This window comes from Phoenix dactylifera, unplaced genomic scaffold (genome assembly GCF_009389715.1).
Source record: "Phoenix dactylifera cultivar Barhee BC4 unplaced genomic scaffold, palm_55x_up_171113_PBpolish2nd_filt_p 000428F, whole genome shotgun sequence".
Classification (NCBI taxonomy): Eukaryota; Viridiplantae; Streptophyta; class Magnoliopsida; order Arecales; family Arecaceae; genus Phoenix; species Phoenix dactylifera.
The window spans coordinates 11,962-32,552 of NW_024067864.1; the positions used below are offsets into that span (position 1 = coordinate 11,962).

The 20,591-nt window shown below is 39.3% G+C and overlaps 1 non-coding gene across 1 annotated transcript; it reads right to left on the reverse strand.

Moving 5' to 3' along the window:
- Positions 1–1,021: 1,021 nt before the first annotated feature.
- Positions 1,022–1,127, reverse strand: LOC120106010. The gene has a single exon (XR_005508256.1). It is a non-coding gene; the product is annotated as a small nucleolar RNA R71 (small nucleolar RNA).
- Positions 1,128–20,591: the final 19,464 nt, after the last annotated feature.

Here is a 20,591-nt window from a genome sequence, read left to right on the forward strand (position 1 = left end):
GTGGTGATTGTTTGATTTTAATTTCAGCAAAAGTGTGAATGCATGCTTGATACACATACACAAATTAATCCGCACATAGTAAGGGCAATCACCCCAACAAGATAAGAGCCGGATTTCATCACCGGACTCTTGCCCAACTTAGGTGAACTCAATCCCACATAGTGTCAGCTTAATTAAAATTAATTAGACGTTGGCTCTTAGGGACATTCGAGCTCAATAGGACGAAGATCACCGAAAGTTGCACCAATTTCGCTCTATGACTTAGTTGATGTCTAGGCAAGCTTTGTCCCTATAAGGGAGACAGTTCATCTGTTCGAGGCAAGTGGATTTTAAGTGGGACCTTTGCAAACGCATCGTGACCCCTCCACTTACCTGGGAGCTTACCTGGTCAACTCGGTTTATTAGACCGGATTGGAGGCTTAGGTGCCCTCTTCAAACCAGTTAGGAGCTGTCTAGTGATTTTAGGACAAATACAAGGATTGATGTATTTTTCTCTTATTGCATGCTTGACTGATCAAGTACTAGTATATGCAAGGGAGTCGTTCTAGAGTACGTGACCTATTACCTTTTGACCCTGAAATAGAACGGACCCTTAGAAATATTCGAGCTAAGATCAGAACAATAGAATCATCCCCACCTCCTGAGATGGCTGAAGAACAACCCAAAATCCTGAGAGAGTACTTTACTCCCACCACTTACACTTTCCCATCTTGCATTCGATTACCTGAAGTAGCAGCTGTACAATATGAAATAAAATCTAGTGTGATCCAAATGCTCCTATCTTTTTATGGGCTCACCAATGAAGACCCATATAAACACCTAGATGAATTCCTTGAGATTTGCACCACTGTCAAGATTCAGAACTTTACAGATGATGCTCTAAAACTTAGATTATTTCCCTTCTCCCTTAAAGATAGAGCCAAACAATGGCTGAATTCTTTAGAAGCCAACTCGATTCGTTCTTGGGATCAAATGCAACAAGAATTCTTAAAAAAATACTTTTCCATTGGAAGAACGAACCAGTTTAGACGCGCCATCACAAGCTTCTCCCAAACTGAGGGAGAAAAATTTCATGAAACTTGGAAGAGATTTCGGGACCTAATCCGTAAATGCCCACATCATCAAATACCTAAATGGCAGCTAGTGCAATGTTTCTATGACGGATTGACTGAACGAAACCGTCAGATGATTGATGCCGCATGCGGGGGGACATTCATGCTTCAAAATGAGCATGAAGCATGGCAATTATTTGAAAATCTTAATGAAAACTCCCTCCACCATGCTTCTTGTTCTCGTCAAGCACCCCTGAGTTCTCAAAGAAAAGGAAACATTTGTGAAATAAGTCATTCTATGGACCTTTCTAGCAAGGTAGATGCATTGTCCCATAAGATTGACCAACTAATGATAGGAGAACATGTCGTTAGCTCTTCTCAAGCATAAGTATGTGCTATCTGTTCTAGCCCATCGCATCCTATTCATGAGTGCCCCTCAGCACCCCAATTCCCCGAACTCGTGCAAGAACACATCAATGCTGCTCAAACACAACCCAGACCGGGTAATGATCCATTTTCCAATACATATAATCCGGAATGGCGGAATCATCCAAATTTTTCTTGGAGGCAGCAAGCTTCGAATACTACCCAACCCTACTCCCAAAATTTTCAAAACCCTCAGAATTTTCATCTCTACCGTCCCTCAAATCAATTTCAACACCCTCCTCCTCCAACCCAAAGAAATACAGCCTTTGAGGAGAAAGTGTTGACTGCCCTTCAAGGTTTGGAGGCAAACACACAACTATTGCACTCTCACACGCAATCAATTGCTAAGCTAGAATCCCAAATGGGTCAACTAGCCAATGCATTAAAAAAACGAGAGGAAGGTAAGCTTCCAAGTCAACCAATGAGTAATCCAAGGGGACCATACGTGGCTCAAGAAACTCAACTAAATCATGAGCAAGCCAATGCTTTGACTACCCTGAGGAGTGGCCGTATAATAGATAATAAGGTTGGGGAGGGTAACAAAAGAGAAGGTGAAGAAGAGGAGAAGAATGTAGCACATGAAAACCCAAAACCTTCTTCAGCTAGTCCACCATCTGCCACAACCCACATTCCAAAGGCTCCATTCCCTGAAGCACTTAATGCACCCTCTCCCTTTGGCAAGAAGGGAACTTCACTAGAAGAGATAATGGAGGTTTTCAAACAAGTTAAAATTAACCTTCCACTCCTTGATGCCATCAAACAAGTTTCCTCCTATACCAAATTTCTCAAAGATCTTTGCACCCAAAAGCGAAAATCTAGAACACATGTGCCTAAAAAGGTCCTCCTAACTAAGCAGGTAAGTTCCATTCTCCAACACAACACCCCTCCAAAATTTAAAGATCCTGGCGCTCCCACTATTTCCTGTGTCATAGGAGATAACTCCATTGATCGAGCACTTTTAGATCTAGGGGCAAGTGTGAATCTTCTACCCTATTCAGTCTATGAAAAATTTGGGTTGGGTGAATTGAAACCTACCTCGGTATCTTTACAATTAACTGATCGATCGGTGAAGATGCCAAGGGGGATGATTGAAGATGTTCTTGTCAAGGTAGACAAATTCTATTTTCCAGTAGATTTTATCGTCCTTGACATGGAACATGTGCCCAACCTTAAAAAACAAATTCCTGTGATTCTTGGTCGTCCCTTTTTAGCTACAGCCAATGCATGTATCAATTGTAGAACTGGGGCAATGGATATATCATTTGGGAACATGAAAATTAAGTTGAATGTGTTTCATGCCGCTGACCAACATGTGAGGGAAGACGAGTGTTGCCTAATTGATGAAATGGATGATCTTGTAGAGGAAGCCCTTCCCTATATCTTAGCAGATGACCCCTTAGAGGCATGTTTGGCCCATTTTGACATTGACAACTTTGATATAGACAAGGCCATAGAAGAAGTTAACATCTTACTCGACAATCAATCTCCTATGAACTCCCTTCCTTGGAAGATCCGACCTGAACCTCTTCCCCCCATTGCTAGCACACCACCTTGTTCTTCCATTGATTCTCCACCTAAACTTGAGTTGAAGCCACTTCCAATAAATCTTAAGTATGCCTTTCTAGGACCAGAAGATAGCCTCCCTGTAATCATCACAGCCAACTTATCTACTGAACATGAGGATAAACTTTTAACGGTGCTAGAAGAAAATAAACATGCCATAGGATGGTCTGTAGCCGATTTGAAAGGGGTTGACCCCTCTGTTTGTATGCATCGAATTCATCTCGAAGATGATGCAAAGCCCACCCGAGAAATGCAAAGAAGACTCAATCCTAACATGAAGGAGGTAGTCAAGAAAGAAGTTGTGAAGTTATTAGATGCCGGAATCATTTACCCAATTTCTGATAGTAAGTGGGTGAGTCCGACACAAGTGGTACCCAAGAAATCGGGCATCACTGTGGTTGAAAATACGGAAGGAGAACTGATACAAACACGCACAACCACGGGTTGGTGCGTGTGCATTGACTACAGAAAACTTAATTCAATGACTAGGAAGAACCATTTTCCTCTACCTTTCATAGATCAAATTTTGGAACGGTTGGCTGGTCAAGGTTTCTACTGCTTCTTAGATGGTTATTCTGGATATAATCAAGTACCTGTTTACCCGGACGATCAAGAGAAAACCACTTTTACATGCCCATTTGGAACATTTGCATATAGGAGGATGCCTTTTGGACTATGCAATGCACCTGCAACTTTTCAACGATGCATAATGGCCATTTTTTCAGATATGGTGGAAAACTTTCTAGAAGTGTTCATCGATGATTTCTCAGTTTTTGGCCTATCTTTTGACGATTGTCTGGACAATTTGACCTTAGTTTTGAAAAGATGTAAGAAGACCAACCTAATATAAAGTTGGAAAAAGAGCCATTTCATGGTTCAAGAAGGCATAGTTTTAGGACACGTCGTGTCCAAGAGGGGCATTGAAGTAGATAAAGCCAAAGTCGATCTTATCTCCAATCTCCCTCCACCCAAAACTGTGAAACAAATCCGATCATTCCTTGGCCATGCTGGTTTCTACCGTCGCTTTATTCAGGATTTCAGCAAGATTTCCAAACCCTTGTGCAATCTTCTTGCTAAGGACACTCCCTTTGTCTTTGATAAAGCATGCGAGGAGGCATTTAAAAATCTTCGCTTGAAATTAACCACTGCACCTATCATACGGCCCCCTAATTGGACCCTTCCCTTTGAACTGATGTGTGACGCATCCGACTATGCCATTGGGGCAGTTTTAGGGTAACGGCTAGATAAGGTACCTCATGTCATCTACTACGCTAGTAAAGCACTCTCAGATGCACAATTGAACTACACCACCATTGAGAAAGAATTGCTAGCTGTAGTATTCGCGCTAGACAAGTTTCGATCTTACCTATTAGGATCCAAGGTTACCGTATTTACTGATCATGCTGCCCTTCGACACCTTCTTGCAAAGAAGGACACCAAACCCCATCTGATTCGATGGATTCTTTTACTACAAGAATTTGACCTAGAAATTCGTGACAAGAAAGGAACTGCAAATGTCGTAGCAGACCACTTATTTAGGATTCTTCTTGAGCCCTCTAAGAATACCTCACCCTTACATGATGCTTTCCCAGATGAACAATTATTTGGGGTACAAGGAATGAAAACGCCATGGTTTGCAAACATAGTAAATTACCTTGCCATAGGACGAATTCCTGATGATTGGTCAACTCAAGACAAGAACCGATTCTTTTCACAAGTAAAGTTCTATTATTGGGATGATCCCGATCTATTCAAGTATTGTCCCGATCAAGTAATCCGTCGATGTGTTCCCGAATGCGAATTTCAAAGTATTCTTTCATTCTGCCATTCACAAGCTTGTGGGGGACATTTTGGGGGTAGAAAAACTGTAGCAAAAGTTTTATAGAGTGGATTTTATTGGACCACACTTTTCAAAGATGCCCATAACTTTTTCCAAACTTGTGAACGGTGCCAACGGATGGGTACCATCTTCCGTAGAGATATGATGCCTCTCAATCCTATTTTAATTGTAGAAATCTTTGATGTATGGGGTATTGACTTTATGGGCCCTTTCCCACCATCCTTTGGTTTCGAATATATTCTTGTAGGGGTTGATTATGTTTCAAAATGGGTAGAAGCTGTCGCCACTAAAACTAATGACTACAAGGTTGTGATTAAATTTTTACATGAAAACATCTTTTGTCGTTTTGGCACACCTCGAGCCATCATCAGTGATGGGGGATCTCATTTTTCCAACCGGTCTTTCGAGGCTTTGGCTCGCAAATATAACATCACCCACAAAGTTGCTACCCCATACCATCCCCAAACGAGTGGACAAGTCGAGGTATCCAATAGGGAGTTAAAACACATCTTAGAAAAAACGGTACGTCCCGATAGGAAAGATTGGTCTCAAAGGATAAATGATGCACTCTGGGCCTATCGTACTGCCTACAAAACTCCTATTGGCATGTCTCCCTACCGATTAGTTTTTGGAAAAGCTTGTCACTTACCGGTAGAACTTGAACATAGAGCTTTCTAGGCTATCAAAAAGTTTAACCTAGACATGGCAGTAGCTGGTCCTCACCGAAAACTCCAACTAAGTGAACTTGAAGAATTGCGCAATGAGGCTTATGAAAATGCTAAAATTTATAAAGCAAGGACTAAAGCTTTTCATGATAAAAATATTAACCGTAAGTCCTTCGAACCTGGTCAAAAGGTTTGGCTATTCAATTCCAAGTTGTGACTCTTCCCGGGTAAACTTCGCTCTAGGTGGGATGGACCATTCATAGTAAAAAAGGTCTTTCCTTATGGTGCAGTAGAGATCCAACACCTCAATGGTGGACATGTTTTAAAAGTCAATGGTCAAAGGTTAAAACCTTATGTGGACTATGTTACCGATGGGCAATTGATCGAATCCCTTAATTTGACGAACCCTGTTTATCAAAATAATTAAGGATGCACTGTGTCTGGCTGAAGACAATAAACTTAGCGCTTGTTGGGAGGCAACCCAATTCTCTTAAATTTTTTTAATATTGAGGACAATGTTAGGTTTAGGTTTGGGGATATTTTTAAGTATTTTTAAGCATTTTTCGTTTTATTTGCATCTCTTGCATTCGTTTTCACTTCACAATGTCAGGTTTATGTTTGGGGGTCTTCATCTTGATTTTCATCCCAAAAAAAAAAATTATTTTTTTTAAAAAAAAGTGTGTTCATTTTTATAAAAAAATAATAATAATAGTTTTAAAAAAATTAAAATATATATATATATATATTTTTACCTAATTTCTATACATGAATGCGAGAATGATAAACACACAAGGTATATAAAATCTAAAAAGCCCAATGACTAGTCGGAAGTAATAAAAATTTAAGTTCTTTTCATTAAGTCTTTCTTAGGGAGTTGTAAGCTAATTAATACTTCGGAATTTCACTACACACTGGCCGACACTTCTAAGGTCTAGGCTCGACATTATGTTGATAGTATAGTAGCAACCTTGGACCCTGATGAATCATACTTATCTAATCAAAAAAAAAAATCATCAATAGTAATGGATTTAGTCAGGAACATCGAAAAGGGCTACCTATTGTGAAAGGTCAAGTGGGCTTGTGATGAGAACTCCGAGCATAAGTCCATAGGGGAGTCTTGATGCCTGATACCTTGTGCCAACTGGTGTGAGAGTTGTCGACTGATTGCTCGTTACACGGAGAAATCACCACAAGAGTAAAAGTGCACAATTTATATGTCTTTATAAAAAAAAAAAAAAACTCTGTATTGACCTTGAAAAAGACAATAGTGTGAAAGCCGTCGTTGTAAAAATTCGAGTAAACTGGAATATTACAGATAAAGCCCGTGTGGTACTAAAGGAAACATCCACAACTCTCGAAATCCTGCAGATAAGATGATTTTGAATCAGTGAGCAGGTTCTTTCGATCAATCCTTGGAAACTACTGGTATTAGCAACATTTTGGAGATCCAAACCCTTAGCTTGTGAACGGTCCAGATTTCACCGAGCACTCTAGTATAAATAAGTCTTACAACTCCCTAAACGGAAACTTAATGACTTTAACTTAGATTGCATACTAACCTAGAATTTGGACTGACTTAGTAATTAAAACTTTGTGTGCTTTTGAAATTCTTGGCACTTATGCATTTGAAACTAGCTTTTATGAAGAAAAAAAAAATCTTTGGGTAGAGACAGCAGTTTGTGGGTATCTGAGCCGGAAATCCTCACGAGACAAAACTCGTCCACTAGGGCCACCTAGGGGTTTAAAGCCTTGTTGCATATGGTAAATGCAATCGCGATGCCTGCGAAAGCGAGTTAGAGTTTTTCTTTTCTAATTTTGCTCGAGGACTAGCAAAACATAGGTTTAGGGGTGTGATAAGTGCTTAATAATCTATAATTTAGTTATCTTTCCATAGCACTTATCAATGTTCTTAAACTGATAAATACGTATTTTACCATGAAATTGAATGATCATTGAAATAAATTTAAAATATGGTAAAAAGTAAATAATTCTTTTCTTAAATCAGACTCTGAACTTGTCTCTCTCTTGTTTGCAATCTTTCATGAAAATTACAGGAAAACATATAAGGAAGAGATTGTGTTAACCCAGTTTGGTAACCTGATAGAGTTGTAATCAAGCTAAGGTTATAATTAAATGGGTTTTGGTCCTAATTAGATTGAAAGCTATAATTAATTATTTTTGTATGGGAAAAATGTTTGATTAATTTTATTAAGTCACGGTCCTGTTTTTAGTTTTGTCGAGTCTGGTCTGAAGCAGTTTAGCAAGAATTGAATTTAAATAACATTGGGCTCGAGACCAAGTTCAAGCAAATTAAAGATCATAACCTATCTCATATCCAAAGCCAATTTCCAAACCAATCCTATTCCTTTCTCGCGACCACTATCCAAGCAATCCAATGGTTCAGAAACTCCCGTCTCCGCATCACGTTTCCAAACTAAGCAAAATAGAGGAGATCCTTGTTTTAAATTCATATATGCCCATTTTCACGTCAAAATAAAGCAAGAAAAATAATTTTTTCCAAAAATTACTGGAATCACTATTCAAGTGAACAGTATTCCGAGGTAACACTGTTCATATGAACAGTGTTCCGTGAAAAACACTGTTCATATGAACAGTGTTACAATAAAAAAAATAAATATATATATATATAAGCCACTGTTTATCTTCTTCCTCCCTCCTTGCATCAGGGCCGTCCACCTTCCTCCCGTCGATCCCGCGTCGTGCCCACCGCGTTCATGCCATCTCCTCTTTCGGATTTCCAGCTCCACGCCGCAACCAGCATCTCTGCCTCGTCTTCCGCCTGTGACGCAGCCCGCAGCCGAGATCCAGCTCCGCCATCAAGCCGCATCGAAATCCCAGCATCTCCGCCTCCTCCTCCGCCCGTGGCGCATCCGGATCCCATCCCAGTCTCCGCGATCCCAGCCGGCTGCAATCAACGATCCAGCTCCTCCACGATCGATCCTCCCAGCCGCATCAACCGCGTGCCATCCGCCGCCCGTTCCACCTCCCAGCAGCCGAAAATCACTCCTCCATGATCAACGCTTCCAGCATCCCATGAAATCAAGCATCTAGCCGTCTCCCTCTGCCGGATTTGAGCCATTCCAACCGTCCGCGATCCCATGGAATTGGCGAATCCTTCTTCTTTCACTCCACATTAATCCCGCAGCCAGCTCCCATCGGATGAGCATCCGGGATTCGCATCCTCACCAGCGTACTCCCAGGGAATCCATCACCGGTGAGAGGGTCTATATGAAGAAGCCATCGGCAAAGAGAAGGGGGGAGGAGGGTGAGAAGAACCAAGGAACAGAGCATGCTCTGTTATGGTGCCGAGAAGAATAAAAAAAAAGAGGGATGCTGTGAGCGGATGAGTTAGAGAAAGAAAAAAAAAGGAGAAAAAGAAGGAAGGACTTGAGACGGATGGCGTGGAGCATCTTAGCAAGCCGATCAAAGTCGCCGAGCATCATGAGCAGTTAAACCTCCGTTTAGGGGTTTGATGAAGCCATAGAGGAGTATTCGTTTTATTTTTATTGATCTGAGTTTGTATTGTAAGAGTGTTGCATGATGAAGAATTTATCAATTGATCTTTATGATTTATCCAATTTATGTGAATCATTTATCTTGCATAAAATATTTTATATAGATTGATCTATTTCATCGAATCCAACACCTGTGGTTTGGAGGAGATATTCATGTGACATCGATTTCATGTTTAATGATTTAATGATCAGATGCATCATGCTAGGTTAGACAGGTCATGCTTATCGTTAGAGTAGATGGTTTGTGCTAGACTTAGATGATTCATGCTGGAAATTAGTTATAATTTTCTTTTATGATTGCTTTGGCTTGTAGTCGGAAGCAATCAAGTCTTACATACTACTCAATCATTGAAAGCGTCACGGATATAAATCTATGGTGGAATCTAGCCCTAAAACACCTCTCTTCATAGATAATTCATACTATTACATCCATATCAATTCTTAGTTTTTATCATTTACTCTAGCTTATACCCTTTGAAGTAACTATTCAATTAGGGAAAAATAACTTGTCTCCAATCCCTGTGGACCGACACCCGTAATCACTATCCTACGGGATACGTGCTATTGCGTGGTTTATTTTTGAAATTGAAATAACCGATCAGTTTAGTTTATAAACATGATTGGGGTATTGATGATTCTCAAAACCAGAAGGTTGTTCTACATAAACTTCCTCATTAATATACCCATTCAAGAAGGCACTTTTTACATCCATTTGGAATAATTTGAAATCTTTATTGCATGCAAATGCTAGTAACAATCTAATTGCCTCAAGTCTAGCTACAGGAGCAAAAGTCTCATCAAAATCTATACCTTCTTCTTGATTATAGCCCTTTGCTACTAGTCTAGCCTTGTTTCTAATCACAATTCCATTTTCATCAAGTTTATTTTTGTATATCCATTTAGTTCCTATTATTGAGTATTCAGTGGGTCTTTCGACTAAGTTCCATACTTTATTTTTTGTAAATTGGTTAAGTTCCTCTTGCATAGCATTTATCTAATTTACATCACTTTCAGCTTCTTCTATGTTTTTAGGTTCTAAATGTGAAACAAATGCAAGATGATTATTTAAGTTCCTAAGAGAGGCTCTAGTTCTAACAGGTTGAGATGGATCATCTAAGATTAATTCTTTAGGGTGACCATGAGCATACCTCCAAGCCTTAGTAAGCCCATGATCAACAATTACCTCTTGGTTTGTTGATGTATCTCCAATCTGTTTCGGTTCATTTTCTTGTAATGTCATGTCATTCATCTTTTCCTCAAGTATCCCTGCATTATCACCAAGAGCTACTCTCTTGCTAGAAGAGACATCATTAGTATCATCAAAAACAATATGTATAGACTCTTCAATAACAAGGGTTCTTTTGTTGAAGACTCTATAAGCTTTACTTGATATAGAATATTCCAAAAAGATACCTTCATCAGATTTAGAATCAAATTTGCCTAAGTTATCTTTGCCATTATTATGAATAAAACACCTACACCCAAAAATATGAAAATAGTTTACTTTGGGCTTTCTATCTCTCCAAAGTTCATAAGGTGTTTTCTTTATAATTGGTCTCAATAAAACTCTATTTAATATATGACATGATGTGTTAATGGCTTCTTTCCAAAAATACTTAGGGAGGTTACTTTCATACAACATGGTTCTAGCCATTTTCTCTAGGGTTCTATTCTTTCTTTCCACAACTCCATTTTGTTGTGGTGTCCTAGGTGCAGAGAAATTATGAGTTATCCCCTTTTTACTACAGAATTCATCAAATAGATGATTTTCAAATTCCATTCCATGATCACTCCTAATATCTATAACTGAAGCATTTCTTGAGTTAGTTACTTCCTTATGAAATTTCTTAAATACTGAAAATGCTTCATCTTTATGAGCTAAAAACATGACCCATGTGTATCTAGAAAAATCATCTACAATGACAAGACCATACTTGTTTCCACCAAGACTTGTGGTTCTAGTTGGTCCAAAAAGATCCATGTGAAGTAGTTCAAAGGGTCTAACAGTAGAGACATAATTTATGGATTTAAAGGAACTTCTAGATTGTTTGCCATATTGACATGCTTCACAAATTTTGTTTTTCTCAAATTTTAGTTTTGGCAAACCAATCACAGAATCTCTTTTAACTAATTTTGATATTGTATCCATACTTGCATGACCTAATTTACGGTGCCATAACGAACTTGCATCATTGACTTTAGAATCACTAGCTACTAAGCAACGGCTATTATTGGCGAGATCTTCAAGATCTACTACATAAATATTGCCACATCTTATTCCTTTGAATACTAAGCTATTGTCAATTGAGTTGGTTATGATGCATAGAGATGGCTTAAACAGAACATCAAAACCTCTATCACATAATTGACTAACGCTAAGTAAGTTATGTTTAAGACCATCTATAAATCGTACATTATCAACGAAAGTTGAAGAGGTGATTTGTACTTTACCTATGCCAACGATGTGACCTTGGTTATCATCTCCAAAAGTCACAGCACCTCCCTTTTTAGGCTCTAAGGTGAAGAATTGCTCCTTGTCACCCGTCATGTGTCTTGAGCAGCCACGATCCAAGTACCAATAGTTTTTGTCGACCTTGGCTGCAAGACACTCCTACACAAGAAAATCATACAATTTTAGGTACCCAAGTTTTCTTGGGTCCTTCAAGATTAGCTATGTTGGTTCCTTTTGGAACCCAAATCTTTTTAATTTTTCTTTTAGCTTCTATTTTCCTATGGTCACACACATTAGCTTTATGTCCTACTTTTCCATAGCAAAAACAAGTTATACCTTCATCTCCCTCATTGTCTTCTTCTTCACTGCTGCTACTGCAAGAGGGATTTTTGTTAGAAGAAGTAGACTTAAGGGCAATTACTTTTTTCTTGTGGGAGGACTCTTCTTCACTGTGTTGCTTCATTGTGAGCTCATGTGTCATCAAAGATCCAAGAAGCTCTTCGAGTGCTAGCTTGTTCAAGTCTTTGGCTTCTTGGATCGCCGTTACCTTGGCTTCCTATGACCTTGGTAAAGATCGAAGAACTTTCCTGACAAGGTTACTGTTAGTATAACTTTTGCCAAGGCTTTTTAGGCCATTGACAATATCAGTAAATCTAGTACATGCAAGTGATAGTTTCATTAGATTCCATTTTAAATAGTTCATACTTATGAACTAGCATGTTTATTTTGGATTCCTTGACTTGATTCGTCCCCTCGTGGGTCACTTCAAGTCTATCCCATATCTCTTTTGCAGAATTGCAAGTAGAGATTCTATTGAATTCATTAGGGTTTAAGACACAAAATAGTACATTCATTGCTTTGGCATTTAGTTGTGCCTTCCTTCTATCACTATCATCCCAATCTTTTTCAAGCTTGGGTATAGAAATGTTATCTACACAGATAGAAGGAATATATGGTCCATTAACTATGATACTCCAAACATCATAGTCTCTGGGTTTGGATAAATATCCTCATTCTAGCCTTCCAATAGGTGTAGTTAGTTCCATTGAAGAATGGAGTTCTATTGGTGGATTGCCCCTCACTAAGAGAAGATCCAAAAGGGGTTGTTATTTTGATCTTTTACTCTTTTAATGTAAGAGCTCCGGCTCTGATACCACTTGTTGCCCAAGAACACAACCCAAGAGGGAGGGTGAATTGGGTTTGGATTAATTCTCGACCAATTAAAAACTATGATTAGTAATTAACTAAATTTATTGCAAGCAAACTAGTTAACTTACTAGATGAAGTGAATGAAGAGAGAGAGAGAGAGGACAGGACAACAGCCAATACAAACACCAACCAATTTATAGCGGTTCGGAGCTAATCCTTGCTCCTACGTCCACTCCCCAAGCTTCACTTGGGAGTTCACTATAATCCCTTGGATTACAGCCGGTTGTTTTACAAGTTCACAACCCAACTTGTTGTTTTCGTGAGATCACAACGAACTCGGTCGGTTTTCACAGGCTCACCGACTAGAACTACCCGATTATTTTCCTGGGATCACAATCGAACCCTTACACCGTTGGTTTTAACTTCGGCTCACCAACAAACCTTACAACCCTTGATTCAATCCCCTGATTGAATCAAGTAAGAAAACAGTTTGGGAAAAGTTACAAGAAAAGCTTCTTAATAAGCAAATATTAATCAATATGAATAGAGTAGAGTTAGAAGCCCTCAAACAGATTTTGGAAGAGAAAGAAGGGGCTTCTCAAACTCTGAGTCCTCTTTGAGTGCACTAAAGATCTGATGTCAGAGGGAGAGCCTTGAATGCGAAGGGAAGACTTCTAGGAATGTATTGAATACGTTTCTTCCTTCTTTTGCTTGACTTTTCTCTCAACGGACTCTTGGTAATTGGAAAACACTTAATGCTCAGATGGAGTAACTCTCTTGATGTCTACTACTGTTCACTCTGGCTATTTAAGCAGTCCATTTTGAAAAATAGTCGTTAGACACTGATTTCTGGCCGTTCTGCACAGTCTGCACTTTCTGACAATGTATCCGTTGGGATCGGAGTCGATTCGCTCGATCTGGAGTTGACTCGGCTGTTGTTGGAGTCGACTCATGCTTTACTGGAGACAACTCGCCCACTATTCAGGATTTGAATTAAAGTGCTGTCTCGTCCTGGAGTCGACTCGGACCAAACCTGGAGTCGACTCGCCAATATCCGGAGATGACTCGGCACTTTTGGAGACGGCTCGTACTTAGGATTTCAGAGATCTATTTTTCTGCATTTCTCTCTCGAGTCGACTCGGATCATCTTGGAGTCGACTCGGCTCTCAAAACCTGAAAACTGATCCTCTGTCTTTCGAGTTGAACTGTCTCGGAGTCGACTCGGATTATCTTGGAGTCGACTCGGCTCTCAGAGCCCGAAAACCGATCCTCTGTCTTTCGAGTTGAACTGCCTTGGAGTCGACTCGCACTTTGTTGGGGTCGACTCGGCTGACTTGGGGTCGACTCTCGTATTCTCGGAGTCCACTCGTTCATAGAGTCACTTTGTTTAGTTTTCTGCCTTTCAGTCTGCTTTCCTCTGAGAGTCGACTCTTGCATGTTTAGGAGTCGACTCGCTAAACGTTGGAGTTGACTCGCATCCTTCTGGAGTCGACTCGGTAACAGGGTCTAGAAAATACTTCTCTGTCTTTCTGTCTGTTACTCCTTGGAGTCGCCTCGGAACCGTCGGGAGTCGACTCGGCAAGCATCGGAGTCGGCTCAAAATCGTCGGAGTCGACTCGGTGACAGGGTCTGAAATTCATCTTTCTGTCCTTCTGTCTGTTCTCAGTCGGAGTCGACTCGTAGTGTATCGGAGTCGACTCGAGCTTGTGCCAGAACCTCTGAAACACTTAGAGTCGACTCGCACTCTTTCGGAGTCGACTCGAGCTTCAGACTTTGGCTTAATTTAGTTCAACACTTAGCCAAATGACTTGAAACAAAAGCTCGATGCTCTTAAAGATAAATTCACATATATTTGCCTAAAACACTAGATTGAATTCATTAGTACAACATGAAATATACTCAAATGCTTTGAACTCATCAAAATCAAATAGAGGTATAACCAATCACTCCACAGACATTACAGTGGAAACATTTTCCTTTGTCATTAGCCTTTTTCTTTTGAACTTCCTTCTTTGGCTTCTTGTCTTTCTTCTGCTTCTTTGCAGGCTTCTTTTTCTTCCAAGTAGACTTTTTCTTGGAACCAGAAGTCAGCTCAGCAGCAAGAACATTGCCCCTTAAACCTTTCAAGGCTCCCTCAGTAGTTACCAACATGTTTAACAGTTCAGTCTTAGTGCATTCAATCTTATTCATGTGGTAGTTTACTATAAACTGTCCAAATGAATCAAAAAGTGATTGAAGGATCAGATCTACTTGCAATTCTTTGTGCATGTTCATACCGAGCTTCTCAAGCTCTTTTAGGTCCTTGATCATAGTCAGACCGTGATCATGGACAGACTGCCCTTCGCACATCTTTGCTTTGAAGAGCCTCTTGGACACTTCAAAACGAGCTGTGCGACTCTGCTCACCATACAACTCTTGCAGGTGTGCCAATATGTCCCTAGCAGTTTTCATATTCTCATGCTGGTATTGGAGTTCATTGGACATGGATGCCATGATGTAGCACTTGACCCTAATGTCATCGTCTGTCCACTTTTCATGCGTTGCACGCTGATCAGCGGTCGGACGTGCTGGTAATGTGGGGATATCATTGTCGATAACATAGCCTATTTTCTCGCAACTTAGAACAATTTTGAGATTTCTAAGCTAGTCTCTATAATTGGTACCGGTCAATCGGTTGGTCTCAAGAATACGGGTCAAAGGGTTTGAGGATGACATTATGATTTGCAGAGAGTATAGATTCTAGTTAGACTTTTGTACTTGATCCTAATTTGTTCTAGGATCTTTTAGAACAAATGTACCTCCCACTATTTTCTCGATTTAATTCTTCTTGCATAGCATTTATCCAATTGGTATCTTTTTCAGCTTCTTCATAAGTCTTAGGTTCTAACTGTGAAACAAAAGCAAGATAATCATTTAAATTTCTAAGAGAGGATCGAGTTCTTACCCCTTGAGATGGATCACCAATGATTAAGTCTTTAGGATGTCCATATGCATACCTCCATTTCTTTGGCAAGTCTTGAGATTGTGGTAGCACGCGATCATTTTTCTTATCTTGATTTGGCACGTCATCAAGATTCAATTTTTCAAAGTTAATAATTCCTGCATCATCATCAAAGATATTTTCTTTCCTAGCAGACTCACTATCAGACTCATCAAATATGATATTAACTGACTCTTCGACTACAAGAGTTCTTTTATCAAACACTCTGTATGCCCTGCTAGATGTAGAGTATCCTAACAAGATACCTTCATCTGACTTGGCATCAAATTTACTTAGATCCTCCTTGCCATTGTTTAAAATGAAACATCTACATCCAAATACTCTAAGATATTTAGCGGTTGGTTTCTTATTCTTCCAAAGTTCATAAGGAGTTTTCTTGGTTATAGGTCGTATTAAAATCCGATTTAGAATATGGCAAGCAGTGCTTATAGCTTCAGCCCAAAAGTACTTTGGAAGATTTGACTCGCACAACATCGTGCGTGCCATTTCTGCCAAGGTCCTATTTTTCCTTTCAACAACCCCATTTTGTTGAGGCGTTCTAGGTGCTGAAAATTGATGTGAGATACCATTTTCATTACAAAATTCTTCCAAGTGTTGATTTTTAAATTCAGTTCCATGATCACTTCGAATTGCTATTAAGGTGAGCTTCTTTTCATTTATGATATTATTATAATATTTCAAGAATGCTGAAAATGCTTCATTCTTATGTGCCAAAAATGAAACCCATGTATATCTTGAAAAATCATCTACTATAACTGAAGGGTTCTAGCATGTCATAATGGGCAGCGGAAGCTAGGGATTTTAAAATTTTCTTAATAAAGTCCCTATGCATGAAACCCTTTTAAGCCTAGATCACCTTAATGATTACAATCAAATAATATAAAATAAATGCAGAATTAGTAGAATACCTCAAACGCTAATCCAAAGTGTACAATCTCTACGAGGCGTCCAAGTGTCCGCCCTCCAATGGTGATCCACACAAAAACTTGATCAAGACTTTAGCTCCAAAGACTTTTGATCCTTAATGCAGAATTCTTCTAAAGAACTCTAACGGCTTGCTTTCCTTCCTTTCTATTTTTCTTTAGCCTTCTAAAATCACTTCTAATCCTTTTGTCCTAATGAAGACCACCTTGTCTTGGCTTAGGACACACTAGAAGCAATGTTAGAAAGAAAGAAACTAATGTAAGAAAGAAGGAATATGAGAGAGAGAGAGTTGGATTGATTTCCGATGATTTGAAAACACCGGGAGCATTCCCTATTTATAGATGGCGTACGGATGCATTGTAGCCATCCATTCATGCATGAAGAGGGGCGTGAGATCAAGGGATGTGTCATTTGATGAGAGGGCATATCAGAAGTAGTTAGGATAAGATGAAGTGCTTATGATATGGCGCTTCATCCTTATCCATTCCCTAAGCATCTCTTCATGAAATCCACCGTACTCATGCCTCTCTTCATTTCTTCTCACGCATGAAAAATAGGGAGCATTCTCAACCATTGATCAAGGCTAGATGATGATCCAAAGGCCCTTATTGGTGCCGCCATAAGAAAGAAGGAGAGAGAGAATGATGCGGTTGAAGGGAAAGTAGTTAGGATATGATGACGTGTCATCTTTATCCAATCCAAGTGGCACTTCTTCATGAGGCGCCATTCTAAATTCACCGTATTTCCTTCTTTCTCACGCCATCTGATGTTGACTAAGTCAATATCACAAGTCCATCACGAGATCATGATCTCCCATCATCCCATGATGAAGATCCAATGGCTCTAATCCATGGCGCCATCCATTTGATCCTTCTCTTCATCCAAATGTTGATCCAACGGTCAAAATTAAATGTTTTATCAAATCTAATCCAATTAGACTCAAATCAAGCCAATTTAGGTGCCAACTCTTGGCTAACCCATATTAGAATATGATCTAATCAAATTAGATCAATTAAGAATCAGATTCGAATCCAGTTCGAATCAGATTCGAATCCAGTTCGAATCAGGAGCTAAGGTTTGCAACACCTGCTAGGATGTTTATCTTGCAAACATGATCTAATCCAATTAGACCCTTGATAAGTTTTCTTGTGTGTGACCCACTGGGTTCCATACTTAGCCAGCAATAGGTGTGAGTGCGAGTTGACCCAACTTGATTAGAACTCTTCTAATCGATTTAAGTCCAAACTGCGCGAACCCGAACTTAACAATTAGAGTCCTTTCTAATTGATGATCGAATTAAACTCTTTAGTTCGATCAAACCTATAAGACAAGGTTGACGTCTAGCAACGTGTCATGTCTACCCGGAAAATATAGAATTTGGTGAAAATACCAAAAATACCCTTCAGTGGCAAGTTACCATGCAATTCAATCCTTTAATCAAACTGCATCCCAAATATGTATATGAGTATGAATATATGTCAAACTCAATTTCATATTCATATTTTTCTCAATCTTTTAATGATAATTCAAATAATGAAACATTAGAAACTCTTTCTAATTTTCATTCTGCTTTGGTCAAAGGCTTCCTGAATTATCATATGATTAGAATAAATAGGATGCTATCTTCTCTTACTAGAAGTGATTAATTCCTTGTTGACCTACTCATAATCTTCGTACACAATCCACCATATCCAGAAGACCTCGTACATAACTTATTGTCATGAATGAGTGTAAACCAAAACATAGGTTCATGTGCACAAGATACCATGGTGATCTCAGGTCAAAGGATCAGTTGCACAACTCCCACTAAGAGAATCATCTTTTGACATGTAAGTAAGACTTCATAAGATTTCTCTTTGTAGGTCAATTCAGTGAACTCATTCTTCTAATGAGCACCCATATCTTTGTATTAGTGTCTCCACACAAATGATTGTGAGATCAATCATCCTCTGCATCGAGCATACATAAGACATGCCAGTCTTTTCGGTAATCATTGATCCCCGACTCAATGTACCAATGACTGGAAATATTTAAGATTAGGATTTTAGGATTTTAAGTCTCACTAGTATGATCTCATCATAGTCTTAAAACCATTGCCCTAATCTAAGGAGTTTATCATAAATATAATCAACAGCATATGATAAAATATAATGCCTTTATTCATATTTAAATGTCATGTACATGATTTGGACAAATCAAAAGAAAAACCCTTCGCAATACATATTGCGATTGGCTTGTAGGGCACTACTCTTTCAATCTCCCACTTGCACTAAAGCCAATCGCTCTTATATTTTATCCCCATACAATCGAGGTGGCGATCGAACTGCTGTTGTGGTAGAGCTTTAGTGAACGGGTCTGCTAGGTTGTTCTTGGTGTCTACTCGTTCCATGACTATGTCTTGTCTCTCGACAATCTCTCGAACAAGATGGAAGCATCTTAGAATGTGCTTGGATTTGTGATGAGACCTTGGTTCCTTCACTTGAGCAACAGCTCCAGTGTTATCACAATAAACTGGGACTGGTCCAGCAATCTCGGGAACTACTCCTAACTCAGAGATGAACTTCTTCATCCAGACAGCTTCTTTAGCGGCTTCACTTACAGCAATGTATTCTGCCTCAGTAGTTGAGTCAGCTACAGTTTGCTGTTTGGAACTCTTCCAGCTCACTGCACCACCATTTAGGGTAAAGACATATCCTGAAGTGGACTTGCTATCATCTGGATCTGATTGAAAACTAGAATCAGAAAATTCTTCTAGTTTCAACTCAGATCCTCCATAAACTAGAAAAATATCTTTAGTCCTTCTCAAGTACTTAAGAATATTTTTCACAGCTATCCAATGATCCTCTCCTGGATCAGCCTGAAATCTACTTGTTATGCCTAAGGCATAAGCAACATCAGGCCTAGTACATAGCATAGCATACATAATCGATCCTATTGCCGAAGCATAGGGAATAGAATTCATTCTATTCCTCTCTTCAGATGTCTTAGGAGACATCTTCTTAGAGAGACGTATGCCATGACTCATAGGCAAATAACCTCTTTTACTTTCTTCCATGCTGAATCTTTTCAGCACATTATCTATGTACCTAGACTGGGACAAGCCTAGCATCCTTTTAGATCTATCCCTATAGATCTTTATACCAAGTATATAGGATGCTTCTCCCAAGTCTTTCATGGAAAAGCTTTTTGATAGCCAAGTCTTGACCGATTGTAACATTGGAATATCATTTCCAATGATCAGTATGTCATCTACATACAATATTAAGAAGACAATGGCACTCCCACTAGTCTTCTTGTACACACATGGTTCATCCACATTTTTGATAAAACCAAACTCTTTGACTATTGTATCAAAACGGATGTTCCAACTCCTCGATGCTTGCTTTAATCCATAAATGGATCTCTTAAGCTTGCATACTTGATTTGCTCTCTTACTTGAGACAAATCCTTCTGGCTGTGTCATGTAAACTTCTTCCTCAAGATAACCATTAAGGAAGGCGGTTTTGACATCCATCTGCCAGATTTCATAATCATAGTATGCAGCTATTGCAAGCAAAATCCGAATAGATTTGAGCATAGCTACTGGCGAAAAAGTTTCATCATAGTCAATTCCTTGCTTTTGCCTGAAACCTTTTGCCACCAATCTAGCCTTGTAGGTTTCTACTTGGCCATCTGCTCCAATCTTTTTCTTATAGACCCATTTGCAACCTATAGGGTTTACACCCTCTGGTGCATCAACCAAAGTCCATACTTAGTTGGTATACATAGAATCTATTTCGGATTTCATGGCTTCTAGCTATTTGTCAGAGTCATTACTCATGACAGCTTCCGAATAGGTTAGAGGATCATTATTCTGAACAATGTGGGCTTCATCATTTTCAATGATGAACCCATATCTCTCAGGTGCTCTTCGCACTCTATCTGACCTTCGGAGAGGAGATGTGTGTTGTGGTTGTACCTCATCAATGGGTACATCTGGTTGA